Source organism: Macaca mulatta, chromosome 12 (assembly GCF_049350105.2).
Source record: "Macaca mulatta isolate MMU2019108-1 chromosome 12, T2T-MMU8v2.0, whole genome shotgun sequence".
NCBI lineage: Eukaryota > Metazoa > Chordata > Mammalia > Primates > Cercopithecidae > Macaca > Macaca mulatta.
The window spans coordinates 37,045,070-37,067,731 of NC_133417.1; positions in this window are offsets into that span (position 1 = coordinate 37,045,070).

Consider the following 22,662-nt stretch of genomic DNA (forward strand, 5'->3'; position numbering starts at 1 on the left):
ACCAAAGAGATCCAGGAAATACAGATGTAACTCTGTGAGTGGAAGTCACATATCACAGAGCAGTTTCTCAGAAAGCTTCTTTCCAGATTTCATCGGAGGATATTTCCTTTTTCACCATAGCCCTCTATGGGCATCCAAATATCACTTTGCCAATTCCACAAGAACTGTCTTAGCGAAAGGCTTCTTGAGGGGAAAGCTGTAACTCTGGGAGATGATTTCACAGAACACAAAGAAGTTTCTCAGAAAGCTTCTTTCTCTTTGTTATGGGAGGATATTTCCTTTGGCCCTGTAGTCTTGAAAGGGAATCTAAATATCTGCTTTCAGATTCCACAGAAATAAGTCTAGCAAAGAGATCCACGAAATACAGATGTAACTCTGTGAGTGCAAGTCACATATCACAGAGCAGTTTCTCAGAAAGCTTCTTTCCAGATTTCATCGGAGGATATTTCCTTTTTCACCATAGCCCTCTATGGGCTTCCAAATATCACTTTGCCAATTCCACAAGAACTGTCTTAGCGAAAGGATTCTTGAGGGGAAAGCTGTAACTCTGGGAGATGATTTCACAGAACACAAAGAAGTTTCTCAGAAAGCTTCTTTCTCTTTGTTATGGGAGGATATTTCCTTTGGCCCTATAGTCTTCAAAGGGATTCTAAATATCTGCCTTCAGATTCCACAGAAATAAGGCTAGCAAAGAGATCCACGAAATACAGATGTAACTCTGTGATTGGAAGTCACATATCACAGAGCAGTTTCTCAGAAAGCTTCTTTCCAGATTTCATCGGAGGGTATTTCCTTTTTCACCATAGCCGTCTATGGGCTTCCAAATATCACTTTGCCAATTCCACAAGAACTGTCTTAGCGAAAGGCTTCTTGAGGGGAAAGCTGTAACTCTGTGAGATGATTTCACAGAACACAAAGAAGTTTCTCAGAAAGCTTCTTTCTCTTTGTTATCGGAGGATATTTCCTTTGGCCCTATAGTCTTCAAAGGGATCCGAAATATCTGTTCTCAGATTCCACAGAAAAAAGGCTAGCAAAGAGATCCACGACATACAGATGTAACTCTGTGAGTGGAAGTCACATATCACAGAGCAGTTTCTCAGAAAGCTTCTTTCCAGAATTCATTGGAGGATATTTCCTTTTTCACCATAGCCCTCTATGGGCTTCCAAATATCACTTTGCCAATTCCACAAGAACTGTCTTAGCGAAAGGCTTCTTGAGGGGAAAGCTGTAACTCTGTGAGATGATTTCACAGAACACAAAGAAGTTTCTCAGAAAGCTTCTTTCTCTTTGTTATGGGAGGATATTTCCTTTGGCCCTATAGTCTTGAAAGGGATTCTAAATATCTGATTTCAGATTCCACAGAAATAAGGCTAGCAAAGAGATCCACGAAATACAGATGTAACTCTGTGAGTGGAAGTCACATATCACAGAGCAGTTTCTCAGAAAGCTTCTTTCCAGATTTCATCGGAGGATATTTCCTTTTTCACCATAGCCCTCTATGGGCTTCCAAATATCACTTTGCCAATTCCACAAGAACTGTCTTAGCGAAAGGCTTCTTGAGGGGAAAGCGGTAACTCTGTGAGATGATTTCACAGAACACAAAGAAGTTTCTCAGAAACCTTCTTTCTCTTTGTTATGGGAGGATATTTCCTTTGGCCCTATAGTCTTCAAGGGGATCCGAAATATCTGTTCTCAGATTCCACAGAAATAAGGCTAGCAAAGAGATCCACGAAATACAGATGTAACTCTGTGAGTGGAAGTCACATATCACAGAGCAGTTTCTCAGAAAGCTTCTTTCCAGATTTCATCGGAGGATATTTCCTTTTTCACCATAGCCCTCTACGGGCTTCCAAATATCACTTTGCCAATTCCACAAGAACTGTCTTAGCGAAAGGCTTCTTGAGGGGAAAGCGGTAACTCTGTGAGATGATTTCACAGAACACAAAGATGTTTCTCAGAAACCTTCTTTCTCTTTGTTATGGGAGGATATTTCCTTTGGCCCTATAGTCTTCAAGGGGATCCGAAATATCTGTTCTCAGATTCCACAGGAATAAGGCTAGCAAAGAGATCCACGAAATACAGATGTAACTCTGTGAGTGGAAGTCACATATCACAGAGCAGTTTCTCAGAAAGCTTCTTTCCAGATTTCATCGGAGGATATTTCCTTTTTCACCATAGCCCTCTATGGGCTTCCAAATATCACTTTGCCAATTCCACAAGAACTGTCTTAGCGAAAGGCTTCTTGAGGGGAAAGCTGTAACTCTGTGAGATGATTTCACAGAACACAAAGAAGTTTCTCAGAAAGCTTCTTTCTCTTTGTTATGGGAGGATATTTCCTTTGGCCCTATAGTCTTGAAAGGGAATATAAATATCTGCTTTCAGATTCCACAGAAATAAGTCTAGCAAAGAGATCCACGAAATACAGATGTAACTCTGTGAGTGCAAGTCACATATCACAGAGCAGTTTCTCAGAAAGCTTCTTTCCAGATTTCATCGGAGGATATTTCCTTTTTCACCATAGCCCTCTATGGGCTTCCAAATATCACTTTGCCAATTCCACAAGAACTGTCTTAGCGAAAGGATTCTTGAGGGGAAAGCTGTAACTCTGTGAGATGATTTCACAGAACACAAAGAAGTTTCTCAGAAAGCTTCTTTCTCTTTGTTATCGGAGGATATTTCCTTTGGCCCTATAGTCTTGAAAGGGATTCTAAATATCTGCTTTCAGATTCCACAGAAAAAAGGCTAGCACAGAGATCCACGAAATACAGATGTAACTCTGTGAGTGGAAGTCACATATCACAGAGCAGTTTCTCAGAAAGCTTCTTTCCAGATTTCATCGGAGGATATTTCCTTTTTCACCATAGCCCTCTATGGGCTTCCAAATATCACTTTGCCAATTCCACAAGAACTGTCTTAGCGAAAGGCTTCTTGAGGGGAAAGCTGTAACTCTGTGAGATGATTTCACAGAACACAAAGAAGTTTCTCAGAAACCTTCTTTCTCTTTGTTATGGGAGGATATTTCCTTTGGCCCTATAGTCTTCAAGGGGATCCGAAATATCTGTTCTCAGATTCCACAGAAATAAGGCTAGCAAAGAGATCCACGAAATACAGATGTAACTCTGTGAGTGGAAGTCACATATCACAGAGCAGTTTCTCAGAAAGCTTCTTTCCAGATTTCATCTGAGGATATTTCCTTTTTCACCATAGCCGTCTAAGGGCTTCCAAATATCACTTTCCCAATTCCACAAGAACTGTCTTAGCGAAAGGCTTCTTGAGGGCAAAGCTGTAACTCTGTGAGATGATTTCACAGAACACAAAGAAGTTTCTCAGAAAACTTCTTTCTCTTTGTTATGGGAGGATATTTCCTTTGGCCCTATAGTCTTCAAATGCATTCTAAATATCTGCTTTCAGATTCCACAGAAATAAGGCTAGCAAAGAGATCCACGAAATACAGATGTAACTCTGTGAGTGGAAGTCACATATCACAGAGCAGTTTCTCAGAAAGCTTGTTTCCAGATTTCATCTGAGGATATTTCCTTTTTCACCATAGCCCTCAATGGGCTTCCAAATATCACTTTGCCAATTCCACAAGAACTGTTTTAGCGAAAGGCTTCTTGAGGGGAAAGCGGTAACTCTGTGAGATGATTTCACAGAACGCAAAGAAGTTTCTCAGAAAGCTTCTTTCTCTTTGTTATGGGAGGATATTTCTTTTGGCCCTATACTCTTCAAAGGGATTCTAAATACCTGCTCTCAGATTCCACAGAAATAAGGCTAGCAAAGAGATCAACGAAATACAGATGTAACTCTGTGAGTGGAAGTCACATATCACAGAGCAGTTTCTCAGAAAGCTTCTTTCCATATTTCATCGGAGGATATTTCCTTTTTCACCATAGCCCTCTATAGGCTTCCAAATATCACTTTGCCAATTCCACAAGAACTGTCTTAGCGAAATCCTTCTGAGGGGAAAGCTGTAACTCTGTGAGATGACTTCACAGAACACAAAGAAGTTTCTCAGAAAGCTTCTTTCTCTTTGTTATCGGAGGATATTTCCTTTGGACCTATATTCTTCAAAGGGATCCGAAATATCTGTTCTCAGATTCCACAGAAAAAAGGCTAGCAAAGAGATCCACGAAACACAGATGTAACTCTGTGAGTGGATGTCACATATCACAGAGCAGTTTCTCAGAAAGCTTCTTTCCAGATTTCATCGGAGGATATTTCCTTTTTCACCATAGCCCTCTATGGGCTTCCAAATATCACTTTGCCAATTCCACAAGAACTGTCTTAGCGAAAGGCTTCTTGAGGGGAAAGCTGTAACTCTGTGAGATGATTTCACAGAACACAAAGAAGTTTCTCAGAAAGCTTCTTTCTCTTTGTTATGGGAGGATATTTCCTTTGGCCCTATAGTCTTGAAAGGGAATATAAATATCTGCTTTCAGATTCCACAGAAATAAGTCTAGCAAAGAGATCCACGAAATACAGATGTAACTCTGTGAGTGCAAGTCACATATCACAGAGCAGTTTCTCAGAAAGCTTCTTTCCAGATTTCATCGGAGGATATTTCCTTTTTCACCATAGCCCTCTATGGGCTTCCAAATATCACTTTGCCAATTCCACAAGAACTGTCTTAGCGAAAGGATTCTTGAGGGGAAAGCTGTAACTCTGGGAGATGATTTCACAGAACACAAAGAAGTTTCTCAGAAAGCTTCTTTCTCTTTGTTATGGGAGGATATTTCCTTTGGCCCTATAGTCTTGAAAGGGATTCTAAATATCTGCTTTCAGATTCCACAGAAATAAGGCTAGCAAAGAGATCCACGAAATACAGATGTAACTCTGTGAGTGGAAGTCACATATCACAGAGCAGTTTCTCAGAAAGCTTCTTTCCAGATTTCATCGGAGGATATTTCCTTTTTCATCATAGCCCTCTATGGGCTTCCAAATATCACTTTGCCAATTCCACAAGAACTGTCTTAGCGAAAGGCTTCTTGAGGGGAAAGCTGTAACTCTGTGCGATGATTTCACAGAACACAAAGAAGTTTCTCAGAAAGCTTCTTTCTCTTTGTTATGGGAGGATATTTCCTTTGGCCCTATAGTCTTCAAGGGGATCCGAAATATCTGTTCTCAGATTCCACAGAAATAAGGCTAGCAAAGAGATCCACGAAATACAGATGTAACTCTGTGAGTGGAAGTCACATATCACAGAGCAGTTTCTCAGAAAGCTTCTTTCCAGATTTCATCGGAGGATATTTCCTTTTTCACCATAGCCCTCTACAGGCTTCCAAATATCACTTTGCCAATTCCACAAGAACTGTCTTAGCGAAAGGCTTCTTGAGGGGAAAGCTGTAACTCTGTGAGATGATTTCAGAGAACACAAAGAAGTTTCTCAGAAAGCTTCTTTCTCTTTGTTATGGGAGGATATTTCCTTTGGCCCTATAATCTTCAAAGGGATTCTAAATATCTGCTTTCAGATTCCACAGAAATAAGGCTAGCAAAGAGATCTAGGAAATACAGATGTAACTCTGTGAGTGGAAGTCACATATCACAGAGCAGTTTCTCAGAAAGCTTCTTTCCAGATTTCATCTGAGGATATTTCCTTTTTCACCATAGCCGTCTAAGGGCTTCCAAATATCACTATGCCAATTCCACAAGAACAGTCTTAGCGAAAGGCTTCTTGGGGGAAAGCTGTAACTCTGTGAGGTGATTTCACAGAACACAAAGAAGTTTCTCAGAAAGCTTCTTTCTCTTTGTTATCGGAGGATATTTCCTTTGGCCCTATAGTCTTCAAAGGGATCCGAAATATCTGTTCTCAGATTCCACAGAAAAAAGGCTAGCAAAGAGATCCACGAAATACAGATGTAACTCTGTGAGTGGAAGTCACATATCACAGAGCAGTTTCTCAGAAAGCTTCTTTCCAGATTTCATCGGAGGATATTTCCTTTTTCACCATAGCCCTCTATGGGCTTCCAAATATCACTTTGCCAATTCCACAAGAACTGTCTTAGCGAAAGGCTTCTTGAGGGGAAAGCTGTAACTCTGTGAGATGATTTCACAGAACACAAAGAAGTTTCTCAGAAAGCTTCTTTCTCTTTGTTATGAGAGGATATTTCCTTTGGCCCTATAGTCTTCAAAGGGATCCGAAATATCTGCTTTCAGATTCCACAGAAATAAGGCTAGCAAAGAGATCCACGAAATACAGATGTAACTCTGTGAGTGGAAGTCATATATCACAGAGCAGTTTCTCAGAAAGCTTCTTTCCAGATTTCATTGGAGGATATTTCCTTTTTCACCACAGCCCTCTAGGGGCTTCCAAATATCACATTGCCAATTCCACAAGAACTGTCTTAGCGAAAGGCTTCTTGAGGGGAAAGCTGCAACTCTGTGAGATGATTTCACAGAACACAAAGAAGTTTCTCAGAAAGCTTCTTTCTCTTTGTTATCGGAGGATATTTCCTTTGGCCCTATAGTCTTCAAAGGGATCCGAAATATCTGTTCTCAGATTCCACAGAAATAAGGCTAGCAAAGAGATCCAGGAAATACAGATGTAACTCTGTGAGTGGAAGTCACATATCACAGAGCAGTTTCTCAGAAAGCTTCTTTCCAGATTTCATCGGAGGATATTTCCTTTTTCACCATATCCCTCTAGGGGCTTCCAAATATCACTTTGCCAATTCCTCAAGAACTGTCTTAGCGAAAGGCTTCTTGAGGGGAAAGCTGTAACTCTGTGAGATGATTTCACAGAACACAAAGAAGTTTCTCAGAAAGCTTCTTTCTCTTTGTTATGGGAGGATATTTCCTTTGGCCCTATAGTCTTCAAAGGGATTCTAAATATCTGCTTTCAGATTCCACAGAAATAAGTCTAGCAAAGAGATCCAGGAAATACAGATGTAACTCTGTGAGTGGAAGTCACATATCACAGAGCAGTTTCTCAGAAAGCTTCTTTCCAGATTTCATCTGAGGATATTTCCTTTTTCACCATAGCCGTCTGTGGGCTTCCAAATATCACTTTGCCAATTCCACAAGAACTGTCTTAGCGAAAGGCTTCTTGAGGGGAAAGCTGTAACTCTGTGAGATGATTTCACAGAACACAATGAAGTTTCTCAGAAAGCTTCTTTCTCTTTGTTATCGGAGGATATTTCCTTTGGCCCCATAGACTTCAAAGGGATCCGAAATATCTGTTCTCAGATTCCACAGAAATAAGGCTAGCAAAGAGATCCACGAAATACAGATGTAACTCTGTGAGTGGAAGTCACATATCACAGAGCAGGTTCTCAGAAAGCTTCTTTCCAGATTTCATCAGAGGATATTTCCTTTTTCACCATAGCCGTCTATGGGCTTCCAAATATCACTTTGCCAATTCCACAAGAACTGTCTTAGCGAAAGGCTTCTTGAGGGGAAAGCTGTAACTCTGTGAGATGATTTCACAGAACACAAAGAAGTTTCTCAGAAAGCTTCTTTCTCTTTGTTATGAGAGGATATTTCCTTTGGCCCTATAGTCTTCAAAAGGATCCGAAATATCTGCTTTCAGATTCCACAGAAATAAGGCTAGCAAAGAGATCCACGAAATACAGATGTAACTCTGTGAGTGGAGGTCACATATCACAGAGCAGTTTCTCAGAAAGCTTCTTTCCAGATTTCATTGGAGGATATTTCCTTTTTCACCATAGCCCTCTATGGGCTTCCAAATATCACTTTGCCAATTCCACAAGAACTGTCTTAGCGAAAGGCTTCTTGAGGGGAAAGCTGTAACTCTGTGAGATGATTTCACAGAACACAAAGAAGTTTCTCAGAAAGCTTCTTTCTCTTTGTTATCGGAGGATATTTCTTTGGCCCTGTAGTCTTCAAAGGGATCCGAAATATCTGTTCTCAGATTCCACAGAAAAAAGGCTAGCAAAGAGATCCACGAAACACAGATGTAACTCTGTGAGTGGATGTCACATATCACAGAGCAGTTTCTCAGAAAGCTTCTTTCCAGATTTCATCTGAGGATATTTCCTTTTTCACCATAGCCCTCTATGGGCTTCCAAATATCACTTTGCCAATTACACAAGAACTGTCTTAGCGAAAGCCTTCTGAGGGGAAAGCTGTAACTCTGTGAGATGACTTCACAGAACACAAAGAAGTTTCTCAGAAAGCTTCTTTCTCTTTGTTATGGGAGGATATTTCCTTTGGACCTATAGTCTTCAAAGGGATTCTAAATACCTGCTCTCAGATTTCACAGAAATAAGGCTAGCAATGAGATCCACGAAATACAGATGTAACTCTGTGAGTGGAAGTCACATAACACAGAGCAGTTTCTCAGAAAGCTTCTTTCCAGATTTCATCTGAGGATATTTCCTTTTTCACCATAGCCCTCTATGGGCTTCCAAATATCACTTTGCCAATTCCACAAGAACTGTCTTAGCGAAAGCCTTCTGAGGGGAAAGCTGTAACTCTGTGAGATGACTTCACAGAACACAAAGAAGTTTCTCAGAAAGCTTCTTTCTCTTTGTTATCGGAGGATATTTCCTTTGGACCTATAGTCTTCAAAGGGATCCGAAATATCTTTTCTCAGATTCCACAGAAAAAAGGCTAGCAAAGAGATCCACGAAACACAGATGTAACTCTGTGAGTGGAAGTCACATATCACAGAGCAGTTTCTCAGAAAGCTTCTTTCCAGATTTCATCGGAGGATATTTCCTTTTTCACCACAGCCCTCTATGGGCTTCCAAATATCACTTTGCCAATTCCACAAGAACTGTCTTAGCGAAAGGCTTCTTGAGGGGAAAGCTGTAACTCTGTGAGATGATTTCACAGAACACAAAGAAGTTTCTCAGAAAGCTTCTTTCTCTTTGATATGGGAGGATATTTCCTTTGGCCCTATAGTCTTCAAAGGGATCCGAAATATCTGTTCTCAGATTCCACAGAAAAAAGGCTAGCAAAGAGATCCACGAAATACAGATGTAACTCTGTGAGTGGAAGTCACATATCACAGAGCAGTTTCTCAGAAAGCTTCTTTCCAAATTTCATCGGAGGATATTTCCTTTTTCACCATAGCCGTCTATGGGCTTCCAAATATCACTTTGCCAATTCCACAAGAACTGTCTTAGCGAAAGGATTCTTGAGGGGAAAGCTGTAACTCTGTGAGATGATTTCACAGAACACAAAGAAGTTTCTCAGAAAGCTTCTTTCTCTTTGTTATCGGAGGATATTTCCTTTGGCCCTATAGTCTTGAAAGGGATTCTAAATATCTGCTTTCAGATTCCACAGAAAAAAGGCGAGCACAGAGATCCACGAAATACAGATGTAACTCTGTGAGTGGAAGTCACATATCACAGAGCAGTTTCTCAGAAAGCTTCTTTCCAGATTTCATCGGAGGATATTTCCTTTTTCACCATAGCCCTCTATGGGCTTCCAAATATCACTTTGCCAATTCCACAAGAACTGTCTTAGCGAAAGGCTTCTTGAGGGGAAAGCTGTAACTCTGTGAGATGATTTCACAGAACACAAAGAAGTTTCTCAGAAACCTTCTTTCTCTTTGTTATGGGAGGATATTTCCTTTGGCCCTATAGTCTTCAAGGGGATCCGAAATATCTGTTCTCAGATTCCACAGAAATAAGGCTAGCAAAGAGATCCACGAAATACAGATGTAACTCTGTGAGTGGAAGTCACATATCACAGAGCAGTTTCTCAGAAAGCTTCTTTCCAGATTTCATCTGAGGATATTTCCTTTTTCACCATAGCCGTCTAAGGGCTTCCAAATATCACTTTGCCAATTCCACAAGAACTGTCTTAGCGAAAGGCTTCTTGAGGGCAAAGCTGTAACTCTGTGAGATGATTTCACAGAACACAAAGAAGTTTCTCAGAAAACTTCTTTCTCTTTGTTATGGGAGGATATTTCCTTTGGCCCTATAGTCTTCAAATGCATTCTAAATATCTGCTTTCAGATTCCACAGAAATAAGGCTAGCAAAGAGATCCACGAAATACAGATGTAACTCTGTGAGTGGAAGTCACATATCACAGAGCAGTTTCTCAGAAAGCTTGTTTCCAGATTTCATCTGAGGATATTTCCTTTTTCACCATAGCCCTCAATGGGCTTCCAAATATCACTTTGCCAATTCCACAAGAACTGTTTTAGCGAAAGGCTTCTTGAGGGGAAAGCGGTAACTCTGTGAGATGATTTCACAGAACGCAAAGAAGTTTCTCAGAAAGCTTCTTTCTCTTTGTTATGGGAGGATATTTCTTTTGGCCCTATACTCTTCAAAGGGATTCTAAATACCTGCTCTCAGATTCCACAGAAATAAGGCTAGCAAAGAGATCAACGAAATACAGATGTAACTCTGTGAGTGGAAGTCACATATCACAGAGCAGTTTCTCAGAAAGCTTCTTTCCATATTTCATCGGAGGATATTTCCTTTTTCACCATAGCCCTCTATAGGCTTCCAAATATCACTTTGCCAATTCCACAAGAACTGTCTTAGCGAAATCCTTCTGAGGGGAAAGCTGTAACTCTGTGAGATGACTTCACAGAACACAAAGAAGTTTCTCAGAAAGCTTCTTTCTCTTTGTTATCGGAGGATATTTCCTTTGGACCTATATTCTTCAAAGGGATCCGAAATATCTGTTCTCAGATTCCACAGAAAAAAGGCTAGCAAAGAGATCCACGAAACACAGATGTAACTCTGTGAGTGGATGTCACATATCACAGAGCAGTTTCTCAGAAAGCTTCTTTCCAGATTTCATCTGAGGATATTTCCTTTTTCACCATAGCCCTCTATGGGCTTCCAAATATCGCTTTGCCAATTACACAAGAACTGTCTTAGCGAAAGCCTTCTGAGGGGAAAGCTGTAACTCTGTGAGATGACTTCACAGAACACAAAGAAGTTTCTCAGAAAGCTTCTTTCTCTTTGTTATGGGAGGATATTTCCTTTGGACCTATAGTCTTCAAAGGGATCCGAAATATCTGTTCTCAGATTCCACAGAAATAAGGCTAGCAAAGAGATCCAGGAAATACAGATGTAACTCTGTGAGTGGAAGTCACATATCACAGAGCAGTTTCTCAGAAAGCTTCTTTCCAGATTTCATCGGAGGATATTTCCTTTTTCACCATAGCCGTCTAAGGGCTTCCAAATATCACTTTGCCAATTCCACAAGAACTGTCTTAGCGAAAGGCTTCTTGAGGGGAAAGCTGTAACTCTGTGAGATGAATTCACAGAACACAAAGAAGTTTCTCAGAAAACTTCTTTCTCTTTGTTATGGGAGGATATTTCCTTTGGCCCTATAGTCTTCAAAGGCATTCTAAATATCTGCTTTCAGATTCCACAGAAATAAGGCTAGCAAAGAGATCCACGAAATACAGATGTAACTCTGTGAGTGGAAGTCACATGTCACAGAGCAGTTTCTCAGAAAGCTTGTTTCCAGATTTCATCGGAGGATATTTCCTTTTTCACCATAGCCCTCTAGGGGCTTCCAAATATCACTTTTCCAATTCCACAAGAACTGTCTTAGCGAAAGGCTTCTTGAGGGGAAAGCTGTAACTCTGTGAGATGATTTCACAGAACGCAAAGAAGTTTCTCAGAAAGCTTCTTTCTCTTTGTTATGGGAGGATATTTCTTTTGGCCCTATAGTCTTCAAAGGGATTCTAAATACCTGCTCTCAGATTTCACAGAAATAAGGCTAGCAAAGAGATCCACGAAATACAGATGTAACTCTGTGAGTGGAAGTCACATATCACAGTGCAGTTTCTCAGAAAGCTTCTTTCCAGATTTCATCTGAGGATATTTCCTTTTTCACCATAGCCCTCTATGGGCTTCCAAATATCACTTTGCCAATTCCACAAGAACTGTCTTAGCGAAAGCCTTCTGAGGGGAAAGCTGTAACTCTGTGAGATGACTTCACAGAACACAAAGAAGTTTCTCAGAAAGCTTCTTTCTCTTTGTTATCGGAGGATATTTCCTTTGGACCTATAGTCTTCAAAGGGATCCGAAATATCTGTTCTCAGATTCCACAGAAAAAAGGCTAGCAAAGAGATCCACGAAACACAGATGTAACTCTGTGAGTGGAAGTCACATATCACAGAGCAGTTTCTCAGAAAGCTTCTTTCCAGATTTCATCTGAAGATATTTCCTTTTTCACCATAGCCGTCTGTGGGCTTCCAAATATCACTTTGCCAATTCCACAAGAACTGTCTTAGCGAAAGGCTTCTTGAGGGGAAAGCTGTAACTCTGTGAGATGATTTCACAGAACGCAAAGAAGTTTCTCGGAAAGCTTCTTTCTCTTTGTTATGGGAGGATATTTCCTTTGGCCGTATAGTCTTCAAAGGGATTCTAAATACCTGCTCTCAGATTCCACAGAAATAAGGCTAGCAAAGAGATCCACGAAACACAGATGTAACTCTGTGAGTGGAAGTCACATATCACAGAGCAGTTTCTCAGAAAGCTTCTTTCCAGATTTCATTGGAGGATATTTCCTTTTTCACCATAGCCCTCAATGGGCTTCCAAATATCACTTTGCCAATTCCACAAGAACTGTTTTAGCGAAAGGCTTCTTGAGGGGAAAGCGGTAACTCTGTGAGATGATTTCACAGAACGCAAAGAAGTTTCTCAGAAAGCTTCTTTCTCTTTGTTATGGGAGGATATTTCTTTTGGCCCTATACTCTTCAAAGGGATTCTAAATACCTGCTCTCAGATTCCACAGAAATAAGGCTAGCAAAGAGATCAACGAAATACAGATGTAACTCTGTGAGTGGAAGTCACATATCACAGAGCAGTTTCTCAGAAAGCTTCTTTCCATATTTCATCGGAGGATATTTCCTTTTTCACCATAGCCCTCTATAGGCTTCCAAATATCACTTTGCCAATTCCACAAGAACTGTCTTAGCGAAATCCTTCTGAGGGGAAAGCTGTAACTCTGTGAGATGACTTCACAGAACACAAAGAAGTTTCTCAGAAAGCTTCTTTCTCTTTGTTATCGGAGGATATTTCCTTTGGACCTATATTCTTCAAAGGGATCCGAAATATCTGTTCTCAGATTCCACAGAAAAAAGGCTAGCAAAGAGATCCACGAAACATAGATGTAACTCTGTGAGTGGATGTCACATATCACAGAGCAGTTTCTCAGAAAGCTTCTTTCCAGATTTCATCTGAGGATATTTCCTTTTTCACCATAGCCCTCTATGGGCTTCCAAATATCGCTTTGCCAATTACACAAGAACTGTCTTAGCGAAAGCCTTCTGAGGGGAAAGCTGTAACTCTGTGAGATGACTTCACAGAACACAAAGAAGTTTCTCAGAAAGCTTCTTTCTCTTTGTTATGGGAGGATATTTCCTTTGGACCTATAGTCTTCAAAGGGATCCGAAATATCTGTTCTCAGATTCCACAGAAATAAGGCTAGCAAAGAGATCCAGGAAATACAGATGTAACTCTGTGAGTGGAAGTCACATATCACAGAGCAGTTTCTCAGAAAGCTTCTTTCCAGATTTCATCGGAGGATATTTCCTTTTTCACCATAGCCGTCTAAGGGCTTCCAAATAACACTTTGCCAATTCCACAAGAACTGTCTTAGCGAAAGGCTTCTTGAGGGGAAAGCTGTAACTCTGTGAGATGATTTCACAGAACACAAAGAAGTTTCTCAGAAAACTTCTTTCTCTTTGTTATGGGAGGATATTTCCTTTGGCCCCATAGTCTTCAAAGGCATTCTAAATATCTGCTTTCAGATTCCACAGAAATAAGGCTAGCAAAGAGATCCACGAAATACAGATGTAACTCTGTGAGTGGAAGTCACATGTCACAGAGCAGTTTCTCAGAAAGCTTGTTTCCAGATTTCATCGGAGGATATTTCCTTTTTCACCATAGCCCTCTAGGGGCTTCCAAATATCACTTTTCCAATTCCACAAGAACTGTCTTAGCGAAAGGCTTCTTGAGGGGAAAGCTGTAACTCTGTGAGATGATTTCACAGAACGCAAAGAAGTTTCTCAGAAAGCTTCTTTCTCTTTGTTATGGGAGGATATTTCTTTTGGCCCTATAGTCTTCAAAGGGATTCTAAATACCTGCTCTCAGATTTCACAGAAATAAGGCTAGCAAAGAGATCCACGAAATACAGATGTAACTCTGTGAGTGGAAGTCACATATCACAGTGCAGTTTCTCAGAAAGCTTCTTTCCAGATTTCATCTGAGGATATTTCCTTTTTCACCATAGCCCTCTATGGGCTTCCAAATATCACTTTGCCAATTCCACAAGAACTGTCTTAGCGAAAGCCTTCTGAGGGGAAAGCTGTAACTCTGTGAGATGACTTCACAGAACACAAAGAAGTTTCTCAGAAAGCTTCTTTCTCTTTGTTATCGGAGGATATTTCCTTTGGACCTATAGTCTTCAAAGGGATCCGAAATATCTGTTCTCAGATTCCACAGAAAAAAGGCTAGCAAAGAGATCCACGAAACACAGATGTAACTCTGTGAGTGGAAGTCACATATCACAGAGCAGTTTCTCAGAAAGCTTCTTTCCAGATTTCATCTGAAGATATTTCCTTTTTCACCATAGCCCACTATGGGCTTCCAAATATCACTTTGCCAATTCCACAAGAACTGTCTTAGCGAAAGGCTTCTTGAGGGGAAAGCTGTAACTCTGTGAGATGATTTCACAGAACGCAAAGAAGTTTCTCAGAAAGCTTCTTTCTCTTTGTTATGGGAGGATATTTCCTTTGGCCGTATAGTCTTCAAAGGGATTCTAAATACCTGCTCTCAGATTCCACAGAAATAAGGCTAGCAAAGAGATCCACGAAACACAGATGTAACTCTGTGAGTGGAAGTCACATATCACAGAGCAGTTTCTCAGAAAGCTTCTTTCCAGATTTCATTGGAGGATATTTCCTTTTTCACCATAGCCCTCTATGGGCTTCCAAATATCACTTTGCCAATTCCACAAGAACTGTCTTAGCGAAAGCCTTCTGAGGGGAAAGCTGTAACTCTGTGAAATGACTTCACAGAGCACAAAGAAGTTTCTCAGAAAGCTTCTTTCTCTTTGTTATGGGAGGATATTTCCTTCGGACCTATAGTCTTCAAAGGGATCCGAAATATCTGTTCTCAGATTTCACAGAAATAAGGCTAGCAAAGAGATCCAGGAAATACAGATGTAACTCTGTGAGTGGAAGTCACATATCACAGAGCAGTTTCTCAGAAAGCTTCTTTCCAGATTTCATCGGAGGATATTTCCTTTTTCACCATAGCCGTCTAAGGGCTTCCAAATATCACTTTGCCAATTCCTCAAGAACTGTCTTAGCGAAAGGCTTCTTGAGGGGAAAGCTGTAACTCTGTGAGATGATTTCACAGAACACAAAGAAGTTTCTCAGAAAACTTCTTTCTCTTTGTTATGGGAGGATATTTCCTTTGGCCCTATAGTCTTCAAAGGCATTCTAAATATCTGCTTTCAGATTCCACAGAAATAAGGCTAGCAAAGAGATCCACGAAATACAGATGTAACTCTGTGAGTGGAAGTCACATATCACAGAGCAGTTTCTCAGAAAGCTTGTTTCCAGATTTCATCTGAGGATATTTCCTTTTTCACCATAGCCCTCTATGGGCTTCCAAATATCACTTTTCCAATTCCACAAGAACTGTCTTAGCGAAAGGCTTCTTGAGGGGAAAGCTGTAACTCTGTGAGATGATTTCACAGAACGCAAAGAAGTTTCTCAGAAAGCTTCTTTCTCTTTGTTATGGGAGGATATTTCTTTTGGCCCTATAGTCTTCAAAGGGATTCTAAATACCTGCTCTCAGATTTCACAGAAATAAGGCTAGCAAAGAGATCCACGAAATACAGATGTAACTCTGTGAGTGGAAGTCACATATCACAGTGCAGTTTCTCAGAAAGCTTCTTTCCAGATTTCATCTGAGGATATTTCCTTTTTCACCATAGCCCTCTATGGGCTTCCAAATATCACTTTGCCAATTCCACAAGAACTGTCTTAGCGAAAGCCTTCTGAGGGGAAAGCTGTAACTCTGTGAGATGACTTCACAGAACACAAAGAAGTTTCTCAGAAAGCTTCTTTCTCTTTGTTATCGGAGGATATTTCCTTTGGACCTATAGTCTTCAAAGGGATGCGAAATATCTGTTCTCAGATTCCACAGAAAAAAGGCTAGCAAAGAGATCCACGAAACACAGATGTAACTCTGTGAGTGGAAGTCACATATCACAGAGCAGTTTCTCAGAAAGCTTCTTTCCAGATTTCATCTGAAGATATTTCCTTTTTCACCATAGCCCACTATGGGCTTCCAAATATCACTTTGCCAATTCCACAAGAAGTGTCTTAGCGAAAGGCTTCTTGAGGGGAAAGCTGTAACTCTGTGAGATGATTTCACAGAACGCAAAGAAGTTTCTCAGAAAGCTTCTTTCTCTTTGTTATGGGAGGATATTTCCTTTGGCCGTATAGTCTTCAAAGGGATTCTAAATACCTGCTCTCAGATTCCACAGAAATAAGGCTAGCAAAGAGATCCACGAAACACAGATGTAACTCTGTGAGTGGAAGTCACATATCACAGAGCAGTTTCTCAGAGAGCTTCTTTCCAGATTTCATTGGAGGATATTTCCTTTTTCACCATAGCCCTCTATGGGCTTCCAAATATCACTTTGCCAATTCCACAAGAACTGTCTTAGCGAAAGCCTTCTGAGGGGAAAGCTGTAACTCTGTGTAATGACTTCACAGAACACAAAGAAGTTTCTCAGAAAGCTTCTTTCTCTTTGTTATGGGAGGATATTTCCTTCGGACCTATAGTCTTCAAAGGGATCCGAAATATCTGTTCTCAGATTCCACAGAAATAAGGCTAGCAAAGAGATCCAGGAAATACAGATGTAACTCTGTGAGTGGAAGTCACATATCACAGAGCAGTTTCTCAGAAAGCTTCTTTCCAGGTTTCATCGGAGGATATTTCCTTTTTCACCATAGCCCTCTATGGGCTTCCAAATATCACTTTGCCAATTCCACAAGAACTGTCTTAGCGAAAGGCTTCTTGAGGGGAAAGCTGTAACTCTGTGAGATGATTTCATAGAACACAAAGAAGTTTCTCAGAAAGCTTCTTTCTCTTTGTTATGGGAGGATATTTCCTTTGGCCCTATAGTCTTCAAAGGGATTCTAAATATCTGCTTTCAGATTCCACAGAAATAAGGCTAGCAATGAGATCCACGAAATAGAGATGTAACTCAGTGAGTGGAAGTCACATATCACAGAGCAGTTTCTCAGAAAGCTTCTTTCCAGATTTCATCTGAGGATATTTCCTTTTCACCATAGCCCTCTATGGGCTTCCAAATATCACTTTGCCAATTCCACAAGAACTGTCTTAGCGAAAGGCTTCTTGAGGGGAAAGCTGTAACTCTGTGAGATGATTTCACAGAACACAAAGAAGTTTCTCAGAAAGCTTGTTTCTCTTTGTTACCGGAGGATATTTCCTTTGGCCCTGTAGTCTTCAAAGGGATCCGAAATATCTGTTCTCAGATTCCACAGAAATAAGGCTAGCAAAGAGATCCACGAAATACAGATGTAACTCTGTGAGTGGAAGTCACATATCACAGAGCAGTTTCTCAGAAAGCTTCTTTCCAGATTTCATCGGAGTATATTTCCTTTTTCACCATAGCCCTCTACGGGCTTCCAAATATCTCTTTGCCAATTCCACAAGAACTGTCTTTGCAAAAGGCTTCTTGAGGGGAAAGCTGTAACTCTGTGAGATGATTTCACAGAACACAAAGAAGTTTCTCAGAAAGCTTCTTTCTCTTTGTTATGGGAGGATATTTCCTTTGGCCCTATAGTCTTCAAAGGGATTCTAAATATCTGCTTTCAGATTCCACAGAAATAAGGCTAGCAAAGAGATCCAGGAAATACAGATGTAACTCTGTGAGTGGAAGTCACATATCACAGAGCAGTTTCTCAGAAAGCTTCTTTCCAGATTTCATTGGAGGATATTTCCTTTTTCTCCATAGCCCTCTATGGGCTTCCAAATATCACTTTGCTAATTCCACAAGAACTGTCTTAGCGAAAGGCTTCTTGAGGGGAAAGCTGTAACTCTGTGAGATGATTTCACAGAACACAAAGAAGTTTCTCAGAAAGCTTCTTTCTCTTTGTTATGGGAGGATATTTCCTTTGGCCCTATAGTCTTCAAAGGGATTCTAAATATCTGCTCTCAGATTCCACAGAAATAAGGTTAGCAAAGAGATCCACGAAATACAGATGTAACTCTGTGAGTGGAAGTCACATATCACAGAGCAGTTTCTCAGAAAGCTTCTTTCCAAATTTCATCGGAGGATATTTCCTTTTTCACCATAGCCCTCTATGGGCTTCCAAATATCACTTTGCCAATTCCACAAGAACTGTCTTAGCGAAAGGCTTCTTGAGGGGAAAGCTGTAACTCTGTGAGATGATTTCACAGAACACAAAGAAGTTTCTCAGAAAGCTTGTTTCTCTTTGTTACCGGAGGATATTTCCTTTGGCCCTGTAGACTTCAAAGGGATCCGAAATATCTGTTCTCAGATTCCACAGAAATAAGGCTAGCAAAGAGATCCACGAAATACAGATGTAACTCTGTGAGTGGAAGTCACATTTCACAGAGCAGTTTCTCAGAAAGCTTCTTTCCAGATTTCATCGGAGGATATTTCCTTTTTCACCATAGCCCTCTACGGGCTTCCAAATATCACTTTGCCAATTCCACAAGAACTGTCTTTGCAAAAGGCGTCTTGAGGGGAAAGCTGTAACTCTGTGAGATGATTTCACAGAACACAAAGAAGTTTCTCAGAAAGCTTCTTTCTCTTTGTTATCGGAGGATATTTCCTTTGGACCTATAGTCTTCAAAGGGATTCTAAATATCTGCTTTCAGATTCCACAGAAATAAGGCTAGCAAAGAGATCCACGAAATACAGATGTAACTCTGTGAGTGGAAGTCACATATCACAGAGCAGTTTCTCAGAAGGCTTCTTTCCAGATTTCATCAGAGGATATTTCCTTTTTCACCATAGCCCTCTATGGGCTTCCAAATATCACTTTGCCAATTCCACAAGAACTGTCTTAGCTAAAGGCTTCTTTAGGGGAAAGCTGTAACTCTGTGAGATGATTTCACAGAACGCAAAGAAGTTTCTCAGAAAGCTGCTTTCTCTTTGTTATGGGAGGATATTTCCTTTGGCCCTATAGTCTTCAAAGGGATTCTAAATATCTGCTCTCAGATTCCACAGAAATAAGGCTAGCAAAGAGATCCACGAAATACAGATGTAACTCTTTGAGTGGAAGTCACATATCACAGAGCAGTTTCTCAGAAAGCTTCTTTCCAGATTTCATCTGAGGATATTTCCTTTTTCACCATAGCCCTCTATGGGCTTCCAAATATCACTTTGCCAATTCCACAAGAACTGTCTTAGCGAAAGGCTTCTTGAGGGGAAAGCTGTAACTCTGTGAGATGATTTCAGAGAACACAAAGAAGTTTCTCAGAAAGCTTCTTTCTCTTTGTTATCGGAAGATATTTCCTTTGGCCCTATAGTCTTCAAAGGGATCCGAAATATCTGTTCTCAGATTCCACAGAAATAAGGCTAGCAAAGAGATCCACGAAAGACAGATGTAACTCTGTGAGTGGAAGGCACATATCACAGAGCAGTTTCTCAGAAAGCTTCTTTCCAGATTTCATCGGAGGATATTTCCTTTTTCACCATAGCCCTCTAGGGACTTCCAAATATCACTTTTCCAATTCCACAAGAACTGTCTTAGCGAAAGGCTTCTTGAGGGGAAAGCTGTAACTCTGTGAGATGATTTCACAGAACACAAAGAAGTTTCTCAGAAAGCTTCTTTCTCTTTGTTATGGGACGATATTTCCTTTGGCCATATAGTCTTCAAAGGGATTCTAAATATCTGCTTTCAGATTCCACAGAAATAAGGCTAGCAAAGAGATCCACGAAATACAGATGTAACTCTGTGAGTGGAAGTCACATACACAGAGCAGTTTCTCAGAAAGCTTCTTTCCAGATTTCATCGGAGGATATTTCCTTTTTCACCATAGCCCTCTATGGGCTTCCAAATATCACATTGCCAATTCCACAAGAACAGTCTTAGAGAAAGGCTTCTTGAGGGGAAAGCTGTAACTCTGTGAGATGATTTCACAGAACACAAAGAAGTTTCTCAGAAAGCTTCTTTCTCTTTGCTATGGGAGGATATTTCCTTTGGCCCTATAGTCTTCAAAGGGATTCTAAATATCTCCTTTCAGATTCCACAGAAATAAGGCTAGCAAAGAGATCCACGAAATACTGATGTAAATCTGTGAGTGGAAGTCACATATCACAGAGCAGTTTCTCAGAAAGCTTCTTTCCAGATTTCATCTGAGGATATTTTCTTTTTCACCATAGCCCTCTATGGGCTTCCAAATATCACTTTGCCAATTCCACAAGAACTGTCTTAGCGAAAGGCTTCTTGAGGGGAAAATGTAACTCTGTGAGATGATTTCACAGAACACAAAGAAGTTTCTCAGAAAGCATCTTTCTCTTTGTTATCGGAGGATATTTCCTTTGGCCCTATAGTCTTCAAAGGGATCCGAAATATCTGTTCTCAGATTCCACAGAAATAAGGCTAGCAAAGAGATCCAGGAAATACAGATGTAACTCTGTGAGTGGAAGTCACATATCACAGAGCAGTTTCTCAGAAAGCTTCTTTCCAGATTTCATTGGAGGATATTTCCTTTTTCACCATAGCCCTCTATGGGCTTCCAAATATCACTTTGCCAATTCCTCAAGAACTGTCTTAGCGAAAGGCTTCTTGAGGGGAAAGCGGTAACTCTGTGAGATGATTTCACAGAACACAAAGAAGTTTCTCAGAAAGCTTCTTTCTCTTTGTTATCGGAGGATATTTCCTTTGGCCCTATAGTCTTCAAAGGGATCCGAAATATCTGTTCTCAGATTCCACAGAAATAAGGCTAGCAAAGAGATCCACGAAATACAGATGTAACTCTGTGAGTGGAAGTCACATATCACAGAGCAGTTTCTCAGAAAGCTTCTTTCCACATTTCATCGGAGGATATTTCCTTTTTCACCATAGCCCTCTATGGGCTTCCAAATATCACTTTGCCAATTCCACAAGAACAGTCTTAGCGAAAGGCTTCTTGAGGGGAAAGCTGTAACTCTGTGAGATGATTTCACAGAACACAAAGAAGTTTCTCAGAAAGCTTCTTTCTCTTTGTTATGGGAGGATATTTCCTATGGCCCTATAGTCTTCAAAGGGATTCTAAATATCTGCTTTCAGGTTCCACAGAAATAAGGCTAGCAAATAGATCCACGAAATACAGATGTAACTCTGTGAGTGGAAGTCACATATCACAGAGCAGTTTCTCAGAAAGCTTCTTTCCATATTTCATCGGAGGATATTTCCTTTTTCACCATAGCCCTCTATGGGCTTCCAAATATCACTTTGCCAATTCCACAAGAACTGTCTTAGCGAAAGGCTTCTTTAGGGGAAAGCTGTAACTCTGTGAGATGATTTCACAGAACACAATGAAGTTTCTCAGAAAGCTTCTTTCTCTTTGTTATCGGAGGATATTTCCTTTGGCCCTATAGACTTCAAAGGGATCCGAAATATCTGTTCTCAGATTCCACAGAAATAAGGCTAGCAAAGAGATTCACGAAATACAGATGTAACTCTGTGAGTGGAAGTCACATATCACAGAGCAGTTTCTCAGAAAGCTTCTTTCCAGATTTCATCGGAGGATATTTCCTTTTTCACCATTGCCCTCTATGGGCTTCCAAATATCACTTTGCCAATTCCTCAAGAACTGTCTTAGCGAAAGGCTTCTTGAGGGGAAAGCGGTAACTCTGTGAGATGATTTCACAGAACACAAAGAAGTTTCTCAGAAAGCTTCTTTCTCTTTGTTATCGGAGGATATTTCCTTTGGCCCTATAGTCTTCAAAGGGATTCTAAATATCTGCTTTCAGATTCCACAGAAATAAGTCTAGCAAAGAGATCCAGGAAATACAGATGTAACTCTGTGAGTGGAAGTCACATATCACAGAGCAGGTTCTCAGAAAGCTTCTTTCCAGATTTCATCGGAGGATATTTCCTTTTACACCATAGCCGTCTGTGGGCTTCCAAATATCACTTTGCCAATTCCACAAGAACTGTCTTAGCGAAAGGCTTCTTGAGGGGAAAGCTGTAACTCTGTGAGATGATTTCACAGAACACAATGAAGTTTCTCAGAAAGCTTCTTTCTCTTTGTTTTCGGAGGATATTTCCTTTGGACCTATTGTCTTCAAAGGGATCCGAAATATCTGTTCTCAGATTCCACAGAAATAAGGCTAGCAAAGAGATCCACGAAATACAGATGTAACTCTGTGAGTGGAAGTCACATATCACAGAGCAGTTTCTCAGAAAGCTTCTTTCCAGATTTCATCGGAGGATATTTCCTTTTTCACCATAGCCCTCTACGGGCTTCCAAATATCTCTTTGCCAATTCCACAAGAACTGTCTTTGCAAAAGGCTTCTTGAGGGGAAAGCTGTAACTCTGTGAGATGATTTCACAGAACACAAAGAAGTTTCTCAGAAAGCTTCTTTCTCTTTGTTATGGGAGGATATTTCCTTTGGCCCGATAGACTTCAAAGGGATTCTAAATATCTGCTTTCAGATTCCACAGAAATAAGGCTAGCAAAGAGATCCACGAAATACCGATGTAACTCTGTGAGTG